We start from the raw sequence: 19739 nt of genomic DNA, 5'->3' as shown, positions 1-19739 counted from the left end.
GGTGCTGGCAATGAGATTTCAGATACAATACTAAAAGCCAATCCATCAAAGAAGAATTCAACGAAATTAGACTGTTTAAAAATTAAAAGCTGTTCTAGAGAAAAAGCACCGTTAAAAGGATCAAAAAACACACCATAAACTAGGAGGAAATCTTTCAAAATACATTATCTGAAAAAGGACTTACCTTCAAAGCACACAAAAAGAACTTAAAACTCAACAATAAGAAACCAGACTATTAAAAATAGGCAAAAGATTGGGAAAAGCACCTCACTAAAGATATGTAGATGCAAATAAATATATGAAATAATGCTCATTATAATCTGCCATCAGGAAGCAAATATTAATAAAGTAATAATGAGAAATCACTATGCACCTAACAGAATGACTACCCACCCACCCACCCCCTGAATTAGCAATGTCTGGTGAGAATGAAAAATAACAAGAACTTGTATTATTGATGAAGGGAATGAATATGGTACAGCCACTTTAGGACACAGTCTGACAGTTTCTTACAAAGTAAATGTGACAAACCATGTACATAAAAACTCAGATATAGATATTTATAAAAGCTTTATTTATGATCACCAATATCTGGAATAACCAAGATATCCTTGGTAGCTGAATGGACAGACACACTGATACATCCATACAATAGAATATTATTCAATAATACAAAAGCTATAAAAAGACATGAGTTGGGGGAAATCGGAGGGTGAGACAAACCATGAGAGACTGTGGACTCTGAGAAACAAACTGAGGGTTTTGGAGGGGAAGAGGGTAAAGAGCTGGGTGAGTCTACTGGTGGGTATTAAGGAAGGCACATATTGCATGGAGCACTGGGTTTGGTGCATAAACAATGAATTTTGGGTCACTGAAAATAAAATAAAATTGAAAAAAAAGACATGAAAAAAAAATATTTAGTGATCATTGGGAGAAGGCAGTCTGAAAAAGCCACATACTATATGATTTCCATTATTGGAATTTCTGGAAAATGTAACACTCCAGAGACAGGAAAAGGACCAAATGGTTTCTCCCCTGTGCAAGAATGAATGATACCATGTCGAGATGACTGCACCTTCACTACTTGGTCCAAGATGTGCTCTGCTCCATGAATTATGAAAGCAGACAGTAAAGTAAATAGTGACAGTTCACAAGAAAAAGTGAGAACTGGTGCCAGGATAATGACCTGTACCCTCTAGTGGAAACAGAAGTATGTCCTTGTGATGTATTTATTTATATCTCAACCATATGGATACTGACCAGACTGCATACTTCTGGAAGGCAGAAGAGACACTCAGAGAGGATTGCAGGTACAAGGAGATAGCAAAAATGTGGAGGAGGCATGTGCTTCCAAGCAATAGCCTCCTCTGATAAGAGTGGAAACCTGCTGACCCTTCCCACTGCAGCAACTCTGGAGATGGATGAGGAGTGGAGGATGAGAACACTGACACACAGTTGAGAAGGTTTGTCCAAGAATAAGTAGCTTTGTTCTCTAATTTGTTCTACTCCTCTTTTGTTGATAACACACTGCCTCTGAAAAAGGCACTGTATTAAAAAAAAAAAAAAAGTCCAGGGATTCAGGGAGTAGGGGAAGGGATAAATAAAGCACAGAGAATTATTTGCATAGTAACATCTTTCTCGGTCATATCGTAACGGTGGATACAAGACATTAGGCATGTGTCAAAAAAACATGAAACAGGGCACCTGGGTGGTTCAGTCACTTAAGCGTTTGCCTTCGGCTCAGGTCATGATCCTGGGGTCCTGGGATCGAGCCCTACATTGGACTCCTTCCTCAGTGAGGAGTCTGCTTCTCCCTCTCCCTCTGCTCCATGTTCTCTCTCTCTCTCTCTCTCTCTCAAACAAATAAATAAAATCTTTAAAAAAAAAAAAAACATAAAAACTCCTCACAAATGGGGCGCCTGGGTGGCTCAGTGGGTTAAGCTGCTGCCTTCAGCTCAGGTCATGATCTCGGGGTCCTGGGATCGAGCCCCGCATCGGGCTCTCTGCTCAGCGGGGAGCCTGCTTCCCCCTCTCTCTCTGCCTGCCTCTCTGCCTGCTTGTGATTTCTGTCAAATAAATAAATAAAATCTTAAAAAAAAAAAACAAAACAAAAAACTCCTCACAAAGAGTGAACTGAATGTATGCACGTTAAAAATATATATATATATTTAGAAGCTAGAAGGAACCCAGAAAGGAATGCAGACTGTAACAGGAGAACTAAATGCATGATAAATGCATGAACCCACTTCACTGAAGGGAATGGAGGGAAGAAACAGTGACCGGAGTATCTATAGAAAGGAGTGGAATCTGTAAAAATAAAGGGAAAAGGAACTAAACATAGATATTTTACTCTAGTTGATAAAACTGTTCCTTTCAGGGTATGGTATATACTACCACATATGCATACTGGAATGAAATAATGAAATCAATAAATGACAGATAGCAAAAACCAACTGTCTTACAGGTGGAGTGGAATTTACAGAAAAATAAAGGAGGATGCAAGAATCATCCACAGGGTAATGAATCCAGTATGGAGACATTAGTGTGAACTCATGTTTAGCTTACCCTTGGTACAGTTACATAATGAAATATTTCTAGATAGTCTTATATACACAGGGTGATAAAAACATATTTTTTGCTCTGTCAACTGAGAGATGCTAAAGAACCAACACTTTAGTAGCAACAACCAACTCTAGCACCCATATCCTGGTTTTTAACACCATCCTTAAATAACAAGAACCTGGGATCCTTGGAGAAATGGCTGATTCTACGACTGTGGCAGGAAATATATAAGATAAGATAAAACTGAAGTATCTTGAAGAATCAGAAAGTGAGAAAGTATTCAACACCCTGTCACACACATATATTGATGGGGCTATGTCAAAATAGCACAGGAGTTGACTGAACTAGCTCCCACTAGCCAAATCTGAAGCAATTTAAGCAACATAATAGAATATTCTTGGATTATTGCCCAAAGTATAAAATAAATATCCATGTGTCCATTTTAACTTAAATTAAATGATTGAACAAATTAATAGAGAAGGGACAAGTCTCCCATGCTGAAGGATTTCAAATAACACTCCTTAGATATTAGCTGCGTAGTCTAACTTCATTCCAAAGTGTACAGTATGGAAAAAGGTAGAAAGGGAGAGAAAGGGCATTTTGCGGTGAGGTTAACGTGACAAACACTAACAAAGACAGGTTAAAATCATGTTGATTGTATGTACACTTCATATGATGAGATGAAATGACATTTTACCTCTGTGGTCTTCCTCCCAATAATTCATAACCACAGTATTATCATGAGAAAAACATTAGAGAAATTCTAATAGTGACCCATCCTTCAAAATACTTGACTAGTACTCCTTAAAACTGTCATGGTCATGAAAAACAAAGAAAGTCAGAAAAACTGCCACAGCTAAGACACATGCCAACTAAATGTACTATGACATCGTGGGTGGGAAACTAGAACAGAATAAGGACATTAAGTAAAAACAAACGAAATCTAGACAGACAATGGACTTCTGTTAATATTTTTTTAAAAAGGTAAGTTGGGGGGTACCTGGAGGGCTCAGTGGGTTAAAGCCTCTGCTTTCAGCTCAGGTCATGATCTCAGGCTCCTGGGATCGAGTCCCACATCGGGCTCTCTGCTCAGCAGGGAGCCTGTTTCCGCCCCCCCCACCCCCGCCTGCCTCTCTGCCTACTTGTGATCTCTGTCTGTCAAATAAATAAGTAAAATTTTTAAAAAATGATTAAAAAAAATAAAATAAAAAAATAAATAGGTAAGTTGGTAGGGTGCCTGGCTGGCTCAGTTGATAGAGCATTTGACTCTTGATCTCAGGGTCATGAGTTTAAGCCCCACACTGGGTGTGGGCCTACTTTAAAAAAAAAAAGCTAAGTTGACTTCATTAAAAAATATTCAGAAGTGTGACAGTATTAACAAAATAAAAAATTTGGGGGCACCTGGGTGGCTCAGTTGGTTAAGCAACTGCCTTCGGCTCAGGTCATGATCCTGGAGTCCTGGGATCGAGTCCCACATTGGACTCCCTGCTTGGCGGGGAGTCTGCTTCTCCCGCTGGTCTCTCTCTCCTCTCATGCTCTCTCTCTCTCTCTCTCAAATAAATAAATAAAATCATTAAAAAAAATTTTTTTAAATAAAAAAATATAAATAAATAAATAAATAAATAAAAAATAAAAAATTTTAACAAACAAAATACTAACAAACAAAATTCAGAAGTATAACAGTATTAACAAAATAAAAAAAGTCAAAGCCACAAAATGGGAGAAAATATTTAACACACACACACACACACACACACATATGTATATATATCTTAGGTGTAGTATATATAGATATATATCTGACTAGATAGATATCTGACAAAGTGCTTGTATGTAATTTGTTTTAAATTACATTGCAAATTTAATAATAAAAACCATACCAAAAAATGTGAGCTTTATAGTTTAACAGATATTTTCAAAAGGATACATATAAATTGTGAATGAGTACTGGGAAATACTCTGAACACGATCAGTAATCAGGAAAATGCAAATGAAGAGTGCAGATAGTGCTATTTGGACATGAGAAGACGGCAGACAGAAAACCAAGAATATGGAATTGGAAATAATCCCTTACCAATGAGTCCTTCTGTCACAAGACATAACTACACTTACAGGAGCTTCAGATTTCTCATCTAAAGATTAAAGAATTGAGCAAGATTATCCCTGAAGTCACTTTTAATATTTTGAATATTTCTAGTCACATATTTTAAGAAAGAAAAATAAATAGGTTGCACAGTTTTCTTCCTTTTTTTTTCCTCCTGTTAGCTGCATTAATTTAGTTTCTTTGGATAATTTCTGCAAAGTGGTAAGTTATCAGAATAGAACAATGCATCAATAATTTGAGCACTTTTCATTTGTATTTTATAGTGTGATCAAAGTGCTATTATCTTCAAAAAAGTATTATCAATAGGCAGCAGGAATACAGTATTTTTCTAACACTGACTGTTAAAATGTCACTGTTATTAATCTAAACATTGCAAATGGGCAAATGTATATCCTGAATGTTACTGTAACTTAAAATTTTTGCCTAAAATACATCCCAGAAAATTAAATTCACCTCTGGACCAGGCCCTGGGGCAATGATTGATTTAACTATAAATTTTACAGTGAAGATATAAAACTCTGAAATTGCTATTTTGTAATAAAAACACTGACGGAACTTTTAAACTTTATTTCTCTATCCATGTTGTTATGCAATTACAAGTTCCAGTCAATATCGGAAAGTTTGGGTAGTAAAAAGAACTTCCTAAGGTTATATTAGTGACCAATGCATATCAACGAGATAGAATGTTTTTAATCTCTGTGCACACGGAACTGTTCCTCCCAGAGCAGAGCTACAGATACTGAAGCTGCTCCTGAACAGCCTAGAGGGAATGAAAAATTCTGCACATTTAAGTTGTTTTATGACACCAACATCACCTATATGAAGCGCAAATATAAACGTACACAAAAGCAGCTTTCCAAACACCTGTTCATGAAGACCTGAGATAACTTACAGTGAAATGCCTTTCTATTTTTTTCACAATATTAAAACTGATTCTAACTCATTAAATCTGCATCATTTGCTTATCATCCATCCCAAGAAGCTGGGTCCATTTGCAAAGGAAGCACAGCTTTACTGGGTCACGTTGATGTAGTTTACTGTAACAGGTTGTGGGGTATGACAGAGGCTAAAGCATACAGATCAGGAAGCACTAGGAATATGAAATATACAAAGAAGCTAAGGTAGGCTAGGTAGGTTAACAGTGGTAAAAACTAATACCCATCGATTGATTACAAGGCTAAAAGAATTCAGAAAGTGCTTATTTTTTCATTTTTACCTCATAATCCCATGAGGCAGGTACTGCTGAAATCCCACTATTCAGATGTAGTAGACAGACTTTTAGGATGCCCCTTGAGGATTCCCACCCCCAAGACTGACAACTTGTGTTATCCCCTCCCCCTGAGAGTGGAGTGGGTCTCAAAACTTATTTCTAATGAACAGGATATGGAAAAGTGATGAGTTGTCACAGCCATTATTATCTTAACAAAGACTGTGGCTTCTATCTCACTCATACTCTATATTGGCTTCTCGGATTGTACACTTTGATGAAATAAACTGTCGTGTAGAAGCCTTAGAGGCCCACATTGGAAAGCACTGAGGAAACTGCTGGCTGACAGCCTAAAAGGCCCTCCATCCCAGACTGCAGGGACCTGAATCCTGTCAACAACTATGTGAGTGAAATGGGGAGAAGATCCTTTCCCACTTGAGCTACCAGATGAGACCACAGAACTTTATACCTCTGTGAGAGACAGTAAAGCAGAGGACACAATCTATGCCTCAATTCCTGACCTTCAGAAAATGCCCTAAGAAATTAGATTACTGTCAATTATTGCTAATGGGAAACACAGTATGGCCATCCAGAACAAGAAGAGAACTAAAGAAGAACGCAGGCTAAAATGGTCTAGGCTTTTGAATTAATCCAGATTTTGCACAGAATCTCCTGCATCTATGTGAGTATGGACTGTATTTGAAGTAGAGAAACTGAGATGACTGATAAATGCCACTTGGGAGGAGGGGGAGAGGAATAGAGACAAGTCAGTGGAAATAGCAGAAGTTTTATATTTGAAATTATTACAATTACTATTTTAATTCAGGTACTCCAATAAGAAATTATTTAGAAATATCTGGTGGGTTTTTTAATGCATTCTTCTCTCTCATAATGTTGGGTAAACTGTGTCAGACTATGTTATTTTCTTAAAAGTAAATCTGTAAAAGAAATGGAGTCTATCAACACCTTAGTCAGTGGTGCATCAGTAAAAACTGAGCACTTTCTATGCCATTGCCTGCCAAGTGGAAGTATAATGGACTGCAAGTAAAAGTTCCCAGAATCTTGCAACAAAATAAGTCATTCCTAAATTGATACCATTTGTTATGGTTTTGTTTTGTTTTCTTTTTAACAATCTATTGTTTCTATTCTGTTTAGCTTTTAGTATCTTGCCTCCTCTAACTTGTTCCTATGATTTATATGTTTTTATTAATATTTCATATTTATATTTAAATTAGTTGACATACAGTGTGATATTAATTTCAGGAATAGAATTTAGTGACTCATCACTTACATGTAATACCCACTGCTCATCACAAGTGCCCTCTCTAATGCGCATCACCCATTTGTCTTCTAACTTCAGCATTTCATTTTCTCTCTTTTGGCCTGACATCATTCAGTTCAATGACAAAAGCTCTGGTTTGGCCTCAGACCCTGCTTCTTGAATCTCTCCACTGAGGCTGTCACAACCCTCCAGAGTTTCAGATGCTCCAGATGCAGGGTGCTGGATATGATTCTCACTCTGGTCAGAAGTATTAAAGAAAACCATATATAGAGCAAAATTAGGAAGACAGCTTCCTCATTGAATGTAGAGTATCTCTTCCCCACCTTTCTCATTGTGGGTCGTGGCAATCGGCTCAACATGTCATCCAGGCTAGTTAGTAGCAGCTGTGCTATATCCCAAGTAAAAAGTCTGGTATACTCCGAACCTAGCCCCCTGCTTTGAAATCTACTTTCCTTCATTTCTCTCTCTTCCTCCATTTTTCTCTAAGACTTAGAGCTGTTTCCTATAAAATGGGAATAACCACCCCCATAGGACTTATTGCATGACAAAGTGAAGATACGATGTCTTTCACGAGAATTTGTCTCGTGTTTCTAATTAGGTTAAAAGACACTAATTTATTACTTACTTATTTTTGCCTCTTCCTACACTCCCTTTACCTCAAACCAATGTGAATATATCTGAACATCATGGATACTAACTAACCTCTAGATATACCTACCCAATCTGATGGATCTAATGTAAAATTCTTATGATAAACTACACTACACATTGTTATAAACACAAACATTTGACTTCTTTTTTTTTTTTATTTAAAGATTTTTTTTTTTTTTTTTTTTTTTTGACAGACAGAGTTCACAAGTAGGCAGAGAGGCAGGCAGAGAGAGAGAGAGAGGGAAGCAGGCTCCCTGCTGAGCAGAGAGCCCAACGCGGGACTCGATCCCAGGAACCTGAGATCATGACCTGAGCCAAAGGCAGCGGCTTAACCCACTGAGCCACCCAGGCGCCCCATTGACTTCTTGTTATAATTACTTGGTTAAGTTTTTTGTTGTTACATTGTTTTGTTTTCAATGTACTGGTTTTAGCTTTTTAGTTATCTACAATTGTTTGGCATCTGAGAGAACATTTACTAGTGTCAAGGAACAGCTGATGTCACAAGTGAATTCAGTTCAATATTTGAAAACATTTTCCAGAAAGCAGCTAAGTTCTACTGTAAAAATACTGTGTTCATACAGATAAGAAAGAGTTGTTTTATGAAAGAACCAAAGTCTTTTTCTATTGATAAGCATGCCCTCAGGAGATTGATCCCAAATACAATGGTTTTCCACGTGCACTGCTACCATAGAGCCTTCAGGAAATTTGTGTTATTGTGCAAGATTGCAATGATGCATGAATGGCTGGGAATTAGAAAAGAAAATGAAATTTTGATTCTTTTTTAGAATTCACAATTGCTTTTGAAGCTTTCCCTGCCTCTCCTGATTTTAAACCTGAAGTCATGAAAATAAAATTTAGCTTATTCAATTTCTATGCAATATACACGAGGTATTCTGAAACTTTTAAATGTTTTCTTCCCTAAAGAAAACAATATTAAAAGTTTACAATATTATAATCCTGAATGAATTAACAGTCCATAGAAGCATTATGTAAATCAATGTTAATAAATGTAGCATTAAGTATTTATAACTGTTGAAGTAGTATCTTATTAAAAAACTTGTTTTTCTTTGATCATAGAAATCAGTTTTTCCTCATTTGTTGAGATGCCAAAAACAGAAAAGTCCTATCAGATACTGTTAATACGGGTTAGTCTAGCCAGAACTGACCAGAGTGTAATCTACTAGGATTCTAAGACATCACTGTTAATATATCATAATGAACAGCTAATTCCATACTTCCATGGCAATTCCTCACAAAATTGTAAAATGTAAATTAGACTTTCTTCCTCACATAACTAATAAAAGGAAAAACAAATGAATTTAAAACAGTAGTAAAAAGCACACCCACGTTAACACAGACAAAATCACCTACTGAATCCATTTCTGTATAGTGTAGTTCTTTGCACACATACACACTGCAGAATCTGTTGTCAGTAGTTACAGGTACCTGATATTTTGCCTTTGAATGTCTAACACAGTGCTCACTTAAAACTAGAGATTTAATTTTTCAAAATCTTAACCTTTTAGTATTACAACTCCCATGCATTTATCTGCTTCTGATAGTTTCAAAAAAGATAAGTATTAAAAAGTAGGAAATATTTTGCCAATACAAGATTTAGGGGGAAAATGCATTTATGGAACCAGACTATCTAATTATATTTCTATAAATTCTCTATTTTTATACAACCAGATTTTGAATAATGCTTATGGGTGGATACTGATTATTATCAACCGAAAAAACCTACTCTCTCCATCTCAATAAAACCCTACTTTTCTTCATGTCTTGTCTCTTCACAGAGAAGATTTATGCTTCAGGGTTAGGTTCTGATAGGTCTAAACTTACCCCAGTGGTCAAGTTCACCTTTCCACTGATGGTTCAGGCATGGAAATATGATAGGATTTGGACCAAAAGGATATAAGAGTAAGTATCTGGGAGGAGGGTTTCTCTGAAAGGTTTCTACTCTGATCAGTAGCATATAAACAATACGCAGGGACAGCAAGTTTCTCTTATTCTGCTTTACATTATCATGTCTGTATATGATTCCTGGCACTGTGACAGCCCTTTGCTTTCATATGAGAAAACAGCATGAGGATACAGAGCTGAAAGCCGAAAAGAAACCAGATGAACTTGGAGATGATTTACATAAAATAATAAAGAGTTGTAGCATGAACAATCAGAACCTAGCAGCCCAGAATAAGAAGTTAGAAAGCTGTGAAAAAGAAAATAGTAACATTCATGCTTTAAATTTAGAATGTTCCCAGCAATTTTTTTTCCTTCTTTTTGGGGAGGGAGGGATGGGAGCAGGGGAGAGAGAGAGGGGGAGAGAAAGAATCTTAAGCAGGCCCCATGGCCAATGCGGGCCCAATGTGGTGCTCAATCTTAAAACCCTGAAATCAAGACCTGAGCAGAAATCAAAATCAGACACTCAACCAACTGAACCACCAGGTGCCCTCTTCTTAGCAATTTTCGAAGTGTTTCCATATATGTCGTTACATTTTATCTTTTTTATGAACTTCACATATACATATTTTCCCCTTTCCTATTGGTGAGGAAAAGGAAATTCTGAAGTCATACAAATTCCCTAATGGCATACAAATTGGAAGCAGTCCAGGCTGGAGCCCAGAGTTTCAAACTCTGAACATGATGATGCTTTTTCTAATTCTCTATGATGGGTCATCTCAAGAATAAATAAAAGGATTTAGCTTGACATTACTGATTCTTAGTGAACACATTCTCATGTCATAGAATCAAAAGGGGCAATAAGAAACAGTAACCAAAAAGAAGAAAGTATCATCTTATGTTTTGTACTGGGACAATTCTTTGAGCAAGAGAACCCCATCTTTTACAGTTTTAACCTGTCAGTTTAACAGGTTAAACAAGCTTTTCTAATTCACTGGACTGTTTCATATTTCAATCATCCTTTACTTTTTTTTTTTTAAGATTTCTTTCTTTATTCTAGAGAGAGAGAGGGAGAGACAGAAGAAGACCCCACTGAGTGAGGAGTCCCCAACATGGGTTCCATCTTAGCACCCTGAGATCACCACCTGAGCTGAAATCCAGAGTCAGACACTTAACTGCTTCACTGAGCCACCCAGGCACCCCAATCATCTTTTACTTTTTAATGCTAATCTTCCTAGATTCTTTCTCCAACATCTCCCCTATGCCATTGCATATTATATCTTATTTAGTATTTAAATTGGAAAAAAAATTGTATTTTCAAGCATTCAATCTCCCCTCTTCTCTATCCACTTTATTTTTAATGTATAATTAGTTCAGCTACTTCAGAAGCCATTTTCCATGATGTATGTGACATGGACATCTCTGAGTGTAGTTTCTCAGACAAGTATATTCTGTTTTAATAAGAGACATCTCCGCCGGCCTTTGATTCCCTATTTGCCTCTGGCTATACAACACAGAGACTCCACATTCCTTTTGTCATTCCAAGAAGACACAGATAGCTAAGCGCTGGGGACTGCTTTTGAGTAACTGTTAACAGTCTTGTCCTATTAGTATGCTGCAAGAAGGGCTTTGTAAAACGAGTCCTGCAGTGAGAGGGAATCATGTGATTTAATCAGCTTTTGCTTATGGACCAGGTGAGACTCCTCTCTCAAGGAAGTCATGCAAATTGTGCATTACTTAAGCATATGTTAATTTTTAGTAAAAAAAGAAAACTCAAATGAGTCTCTTCTATAAAGATAAATCTGGGGTAACACTGAGCCACAAATATTTCCTATCTCCCAAATCTTTCCTTTTCTATCTTGCACATTAGCCTTATTCTGCCATTTATCGGTTATGCCTTGGAGTAAATCCAATCAAGGGCAATTTTAATTTAGTTCAGGGATTACCATTTCAGCTACTGTCCTTTACACATCTCCATCAGGGTTTGCTTCTAAACCTCATCTCCATTCAATTCCATTCCTACCTTTATAGGTTTTCCCTATACTCCCTAACAGAAATGAGAGGGTTTTTCTCCTGAAGGCCTGGTTGAGGAAACACTGAAGGAAACAGGATCATTTTATGACTTGCTTCCTTTCTATCTCTCTGCCAGCACCAGTTTTTGATTCCCACATCCAATGTAGTTTCTTATTTTGTTGGAAACTAGTCTGCCTGTGCCCTAGCCAGCTGTTATTTCCCTCAGTCTGGATAGCAACGAGAGCCATTTAAGTTTTTGTGGTGAAGTTGGTGGTCTTTGAGTCACACCTGGACACACACTCATAGTTTCTGAAGTCAGAAATTCTGCAGCAGCATAGTAATTGTCTCCTCCTCTATTGGGTTGTGTATACTTCAGAACATCTCAGTTGGGTCCCTTTACCTGTTAGGTAGTCCTTCACTAGGAGGGACTGATAGCAACCATGACACTTCTGCCTATTTCCTATTTCCTAGACATACAAGGAAAAAGGAGTCCTTTACGTATGAAACTTGGCTCCTTTGGAAAACTTTACGCTTTTGCCAATTCAGTAAGTACTGCCCCCATCCCATAGCTCTTTACTTAATAGCCAGTGGTACCAGAGTCTATCTGCATGTTCTGATACTCAGCTAACTCCAGTTGGGGGGGCAAGATGCTAATTTCCCCTATTTCTACGATGACCAACTGATACAGTGGTCCCTAGACTTGGGCAGTTCATGGGATGTGGGCCTATCAGTCTTATAATCAGGAACATCCCAGGAAACTGGGCACACTTGTTCACCCTACTTGCTTCCAGTCATCCTTGATCTTCACAGACCCAAGCACCTGAATAAGCTGTGCACAGGCTCTCCCAAACATTCTCTCACAAAGCAACTTTTCCCCTTTCAGTTGATTTTGAACTCCCTAATGGCAAAATACACAAAACAACTTCTGAGATTCCAAAGTACTTTGGAGAATCTGCACCAAGAATAATTTAGGAGCTGAAGAAGTACCTCTCTTTATTCTCAGAGATGAGTTGTCTTTAAATCACTTTAGCTTTTGGGAAAGTAGGAATAGAAAGGAAATCCCAACCTCACCTTACTTAACCTTTAACCACCTTCACTTTCAGTTTTCTGGTCTCCTAAATGTATTACAATCCTTTTAAGGGAAGACTGCATTCTTTATTCTCTACTGTTATTGTTGAGTTTTGTTTTTTTTATTTTTATTTTCCAGCCTATGTATATTTGTCAAAACCAACTTATGAACACATATATTTTTACCCACAAGAATCCACCCAGATTGAGCTTCCTCAGGAGTCTCATCTCTGAATGCAAAGTACAGTGAATTACAGAAAGAGTGCCTTCACATGCACAGAACAATTTATTCTCTCTCATTTTTTTCTTCTCTCATCGCACCTCCTTCCTTTGCCAGAAACAAATTTTGCTGCTTCCATTAAATCTATCACAAACTTTTTAACATATTTCTCCCCACAGTGGCCTTGCTTATCAGGCTCTCAGGACACTTTCTGATACGTGGTCTGTTTCTAACTGAAATGTACTGTGTTTACATTGGTGACTGCAATTGCTGGTGCATATCCATAAATAAACTGTAATTTTAAGAATATTTCACTGGGCGATTGATGTTTTATTTAACCTGGACAAGACAGACACCTGCTTTGTTACTGAATAGCACTGTGCTATAGTCAAAGCACTTTTTTTTTTTAAAAGATTTTGTTTATTTGAGAGAGAGACAGTGAGAGAGAGCATGAGAGAGGAGAAGGTCAGAGGGAGAAGCAGACTCCCCGTGGAGCTGGGAGCCTGATGCAGGACTCGATCCTGCTTCTCCGGGATCATGACCTGAGCCGAAGGCAGTTGCTCAACCAACTGAGCCACCTATGTGTCCTAAACATAAAGTGATCCTGTGTGAGAAGGACTCTTTCTTTTCTTTTTTTTTTTTTTAAGATTTTATTTATTTGACAGAGATCACAAGTAGGCAGAAAAGCAGGCAGAGAGAGAGGGGGGAAGCAGGCTCCCTGTTGAGCAGAGAGCCCAACACAGGGTTCCATCCCAGGACCCTGAGAGCATGACCTGAGCCAAAGGCAGAGGCTTAACCCACTGAGCCACCCAGGGGTCCCTACATTCAAGGAACTTTTGACGGTATTATCTCTTCCTCTGCATTCTTTCAACTACCCAATCCCCACAGGCACAGTACCGTACATGTATTTTCTGAAAGTGAAGGAAAGTACAGATTTTCCCAATACAGATCTTTCCCAATACAAATCTCCCCAGGCAGCATCTCTCTACTTTTGCCATATATGAGGAAAATCCCGCTAGGTTGAAAATATATGGAGAATCCAAGGACAAAAGAAAGAAGGCAGGAGTTGGATATATTTAAGACATATATATAGCTGATTACTGGCTGATTAGTCTGAACAACCCCTTTGCCCAAAAGTCACTTTGCATAGATTTGGATGCTTTTTAAAAATTCTCTTGTTTTTCTTGAAGCCCAAAGGATTCAGTCTATTTTCTTTTGCATTATGACACTGCTATTAAACACCTCTTTCCTCAGTACAAAGAGGAATAGTCTCTTCACTTTACCTATTCTTCTGTTTCTAAGCAAAGGAATGCAAACATGTGTTTTGCTATAACTGTCAAGTCCTCATGCTATTCAATGCAGGGATAAACAGCAACACCAACTTGTAGAAGTTATAAGGCATAGGAGTTTCCACAGTTTATCTCAGACAATGGTTCTTGGTACTATTTCTGTCACAACTCAACTTCTCATCTCCATTTTTTTTGCGAGGGCGGTGTGGGTGGGCAATGAGGATTACCTGCCAACCACTTAATTTTCCAGCAATGCTTATTTTCTCTTTTCCAGCACATCATAATGTATCTCAAGGCAAGATTATGCTTATGTTGATCTCCTCTGCTTATAATTTCATCTCCTATCCCACTGGCCTGTATACTTGTCTTAGTCTATTTGGGCAGTCACAGCAGAATACTATAGACTGGGTAGCTTATAAATAACAGAAATTTATTCCTCACCGTTTTGGAGCCTGGAAATCCAAGCTCAAGATGCCAGCCTGGTCAGGTTCTGGTGAAAGCCCTCTTCCAGGTTGCAGATGACCAACTTCTTCACTTTGCCTCATATCGTAGGTTAGAGAACTCTGTCAGCCCTCTTTTATAAGGGCCCTACTTCCACCCATGAAGGTTCTACCTTCATGACCTAATCACCATTCAAAGACCCCACCTCCTATCAGTACCATTTGGGGGTGAAGTTTCCAACATATGAAGCTGGGATGGGGACAGACTTAAAAATTCAAACCATCCTACCTAGTTTTTCAAGAATCAGTCATCTCTAAAAGAACTTCTCTTCCCCAATGATAGGCTAAATGTTCATGTGTGTATGACGATGTTGCATTATGCACATGTCCCTGTTCTTATTATATCCTGCATTTTCTCCCCACTAAACTAGAACTCTTTGATGGTAGGACCACAGATATATTTATTCTATTATCTCAAGGCCTCAAGTAACTGTTATACTTCAGAGTCTATGACAGTATTTTTATTTATTCTCTCATAGGAGTTCTATTGGCTCACTTAGTAATCCTGCTGAACATTCTCCTAGCTCTTTCTTCACCTTCTTTTACCTGGTGCCTATAGAAAGCATGATCACCCTTCAGTACTAGAGAGGAATTGCTCCCCACCCCCTACACAAAATGAACCATATTACCTCCTCTCCATTTACAATCAGTGAGACTATTACATCCAACTGCTCTAAAGTTTCCTGTTTCTATGGCATATGAGATACCTTAGAAAGCTTAGGATTCCAGCTTTCAGTGGATTAGTAAAAAACTCTGTCTTATATGACCTTCTGTATGATCCTTTCCTCTGATTTTGACCTTCAAATTCAGCTCTTCTAAATTAAGAGCCCCACTCCAATCATACCAAAATGAAATTTCCCCCCTCATAATATTGAGGTTACCTTGCTACCCTTTGGAAATACAGCAAATATGCTCTTTGAGAAGACAGTTGGCCAATTATTTTAAGGCAGAAAATATGTACCTTGGAATCTTTTCCAGAAGTAAAACATTCCTACTTTCCTTCAATATTCATTTTAAGAGATACATGATTAATTTACCGTGTGTGTGTGTGTGTGTGTGTGTGTGTGTGTGCGTGCACACACATGAAAGCAGCCTCTGATCTCCTTAAGATAAATCCCCCTGGTATAGGCCTGCATAACATGTATTTTTTATTCATACCCTCTGACACAATGCAATTTAACTTTTTGTTATGGGATTTCTGATTAATGATTCTTCTATCATTATACTATAAACTCCAAGAAAGCTGGGGTTATTGTAAATGGTAGCTTAGCACATAATGTGGTACAAATATTGGTTGAACAAAACCAACTATGGGCTCAGTGAAAGAGAATTAATGTTTTGAATCTTTCTGCTATTCTCAAAATAAATCTCCACCCTCTCTGTTTTCCCCTTAAAGGACGGGACCCATTAAACATGTTAAAATGGAAGTGACATGGCCAGTACAAAGTGGAGCATGAGTCTCTTTCCTTATAAGAATATCTGTTAGTTTACTGGTAGCTAAACTACATCATGCAGTGAGCTTACTCCCAATGGCATCTCATGTTTATGTGATTCCACTACCCATCCCCCCTTGGCCCATTATGCTGTTTCACCAAGATTTTGTTCTCATTGAGATATTAACTTTTATTCTCAGGATTCAAGCCACAGTAGCTGATGATTCCCACCAGTCCTAACCATGTTTCTGATCTTCAGAACTATACATACCAGTCATACCAAACATATTTAAATGTTTTATTTGTATAAGTAAAGAGTCCTGAATTATACTTCTTTTAATTGGCTATAATTGTTTTTGTGTGTTCTGGCTTATTTTACCATATCACTGTCTATTATGGACAGAACTGGGTCCTTCCCCCACCCCCACAAATTCATATACTGAGGTCCCAAACACCAGTTAGGTACCTCAAAGTATGATACTATTTTGAGATAAGGCCTTTAAAGAAGTAATATAGGCAAAATGAACACCTTTCCCTAATTTCTGACTGATGTCCTTGTAAGAGGAAATTAGGACACACACAGAGATTCCGAGGGCATTCCTACACAGAGGGAGTATCAGGAAGACCAAAAGAATGGCTATCTGCAAGCTAAGGAAAGAGGTCTCAAGAAAATACCCCAGCAAACACTTTGATTTTGGACTTTCGTCCTATAGAACTATGAGAAAAAAGGTACTGTTATTGAGGCCACCTGTATTTTGGTATGGTGTTATGGCAGTCCTAGAAAACTAACACATTGTCCATCTGCTAATTCAGAAAGAAACCCAAAGGTTCTCTCCAATGATTTAGATCTCTCTTCATCTACTTCATCTCATTAGCCACAAAGCACTCCTTACTCCATCACACAAAGCAACTTTGGGTTCCACCTACCTCTATTCACCACGTCATGTTTTACTTGAATTGCCAAGACATAGATCATCCCAACTATTTCACAGAAGATATTCCTCGTACAACTATCCCTCAACTCTAGGATCATTTTTCAAAAATTCACCAATAATAATTTCTGTAAAATGGAACTCTTTTCAATCCTTCCCCTGACTTAAAAATTTTAATCAACAATAATTTGTTTTAAAAATCTTCTTTGACTATTTTCTCATTTATCAGAGAAAGAAAACCCTTCACAATTGGTCCCAGCCTTCCCAGAAGTCTCATCTTCTGCCCCATTCAAGTTCCTTCTCATATCAGACCCCAATTTTAGAAACCACCAATTGCATGAAGGTCCCAAGAATGTCACACTTCATGTGACCAACGTTTTGCTCACACCTTCTATAACACAGTTGACTTTCCTGGAAATGCCACTATATATGTTTCATAGTTTCCTGTTCTTTAGCTAAGTGGGCCTTTTGCTTCATGGCTTTCCATAAAAAGTTCCATATTTCTTTTATATAATACTCCTTTCTCTGAGTTGTAACTGTTCTTGTTGCATATCTTTCTCTACAACTAATCTGTGAGCTCCTAAGAAACAGAACACAACGTTCTTTATTTTCTCAGATCCCTAATTTAGTAGCTGTAGGACGGAGTTAACTTAAATATCTTCTCCAACAAAGAAAATAGGAACAAAAATTATACTGAGTAAAATAATTTTCTCAGAGCACTCATATCATTGGGAAAGTGGACATTTTAACTCCTGGTCCTTTATTACCAATGTTGGGCTGGGTTCAAGCATTATATTAAGCAATGCTGAAGAGCTATGCAAAGGATAAGTAATAAAATTGGTCCAATTATATTTATTATCATGTAGTTCTCTGTTTAAAAACTTTCCAATATGCTATGGGTGAAAGCTGTATTCACAGGACAGGGAAGGTAAAGCCAGCTGTTGTGTGGAGGCCCTCACAGACAGGAGCTGTGTTGCTCAATGCCAGCTGTGATAGTGCTGCAAAGCAATGCATTCCTAAAAATTTCAGTGGCCTGCAACAAATAACATAAGAGTCTATGGGTCTCATGTGGTGGCTCTTCTCCAGGTTATACATCAAGGTGAGCTCTAATACTTATGTCTTTCATTCTGAGTCTAGGCTAAAGCAACAATCCTTCTTTCACATTCCAGTAGTCCACTCCAGTCACATGGTCAAACCAAAATAATATAATCTAACACAAGGGCTCGGACATTCACAGTGCATTGAAAAGGGTAATATGCCTTTTTTGCACTCCTAGTTTCCCTGTAATTGGGCCTGAAGGCTTCCTAATAAACATCCCTTCACTGTAGATATAGTTAAAATATTATTAAACTATTTGAATTAAATAGAACAAGACAAAAGAAGAAATACACTGCTTTTTCTGGTTAAATTCTTTAACTTAGGAAACCTAAGGACTTAAGGTTGATGAATTGTGTACAATAACACTGTATGTATTACTAATGTTTGGTGAGGGATAAGAATATGGCAGATCCTACTCATACAGAGCTTGAAGAATTTGACTTTTTTTTTTTTTTTAAGATTTTATTCATTTATTTGTCAGGGACAGAGGGAGAGAGAGCGAGCAAGCACAGAGCGAGACAGAGAGGCAGGTAGAGGCAGAGGGAGAAGCAGGCTCCCCGCCAAGCAAGGAGCCCAATGCGGGACTCGATCCCAGGACGCTGGGATCATGACCCGAGTCAAAGTTAGCCGCCCAACCAACTGAGCCACCCAGGCATCCCAGAATTTGACTTTTTAACTAGTTATTGGTCAAGAATGTCTTGAAGCCAATGGCCCACATAAAAGAACTGTGTTTCTGCATACAGAGAGTCATGTCTATAACAAAATGAACAAATCATCACAACACTTCTTTGTGAAGGGAACATATTATTCAATTTAACCTTATAACCTTCTTTGTGAAGGGAACATAATTAAAAATACATATAAACCAGGGACACCTGGGCAGCTCTGTCATTTAAGCGTCCAACTCTTTGATTTAGGCTCAGGTCATGATCTCAGGGTCTTGAGATTAAGTCCCACCAAACTTGAGATTCTCTTTCTCCCTCTCCTTCTGCCCCTCCCCCCAACTCACTCTCTCTCTTAAAAAAATACATACAGGGGTGCCTGGATGGCTCAGTGGGTTAAGCCTCTGCCTTCGGCTCAGGTCACGATCTCAGGGTCCTGAGATCGAGTCCTGAATTGGCCTCTCTGCTCAGCAGGGAGCGTGCTTCCCCCCCCCCCCCCCCCTGCCCCCCTCTCTCCCTACCTGTGATCTCTCTTTGTGTGTCAAATAAATAAATAAAATTTAAAAAAAAAAAAAAGAGGTGAATTTGTTCAAATAAGTCCCTGGAGTGTTAGCAAATAATTCTTTTATTTAATATGGCTTGTTTTATTGATGTTCATTGCTCTTGCTCTTCCTTAAAGATTACCTCTATTTTAATTAATTTGGTGGCTCAATTCACCAAACAACATTATTCAATTCTGGGTCTGATTTGGATTATTGAGAGAAATGAAGTGAAAGGTTAGTTGAAAACGATAGGAAAAAAAATGGCTTCATGCAATAA

This window comes from Enhydra lutris, unplaced genomic scaffold, assembly GCF_002288905.1.
Source record: "Enhydra lutris kenyoni isolate GAN:26980312 unplaced genomic scaffold, ASM228890v2 scaffoldscaffold18, whole genome shotgun sequence".
Classification (NCBI taxonomy): domain Eukaryota; kingdom Metazoa; phylum Chordata; class Mammalia; order Carnivora; family Mustelidae; genus Enhydra; species Enhydra lutris.
Note: the sequence above shows the minus strand (reverse complement) of the source record.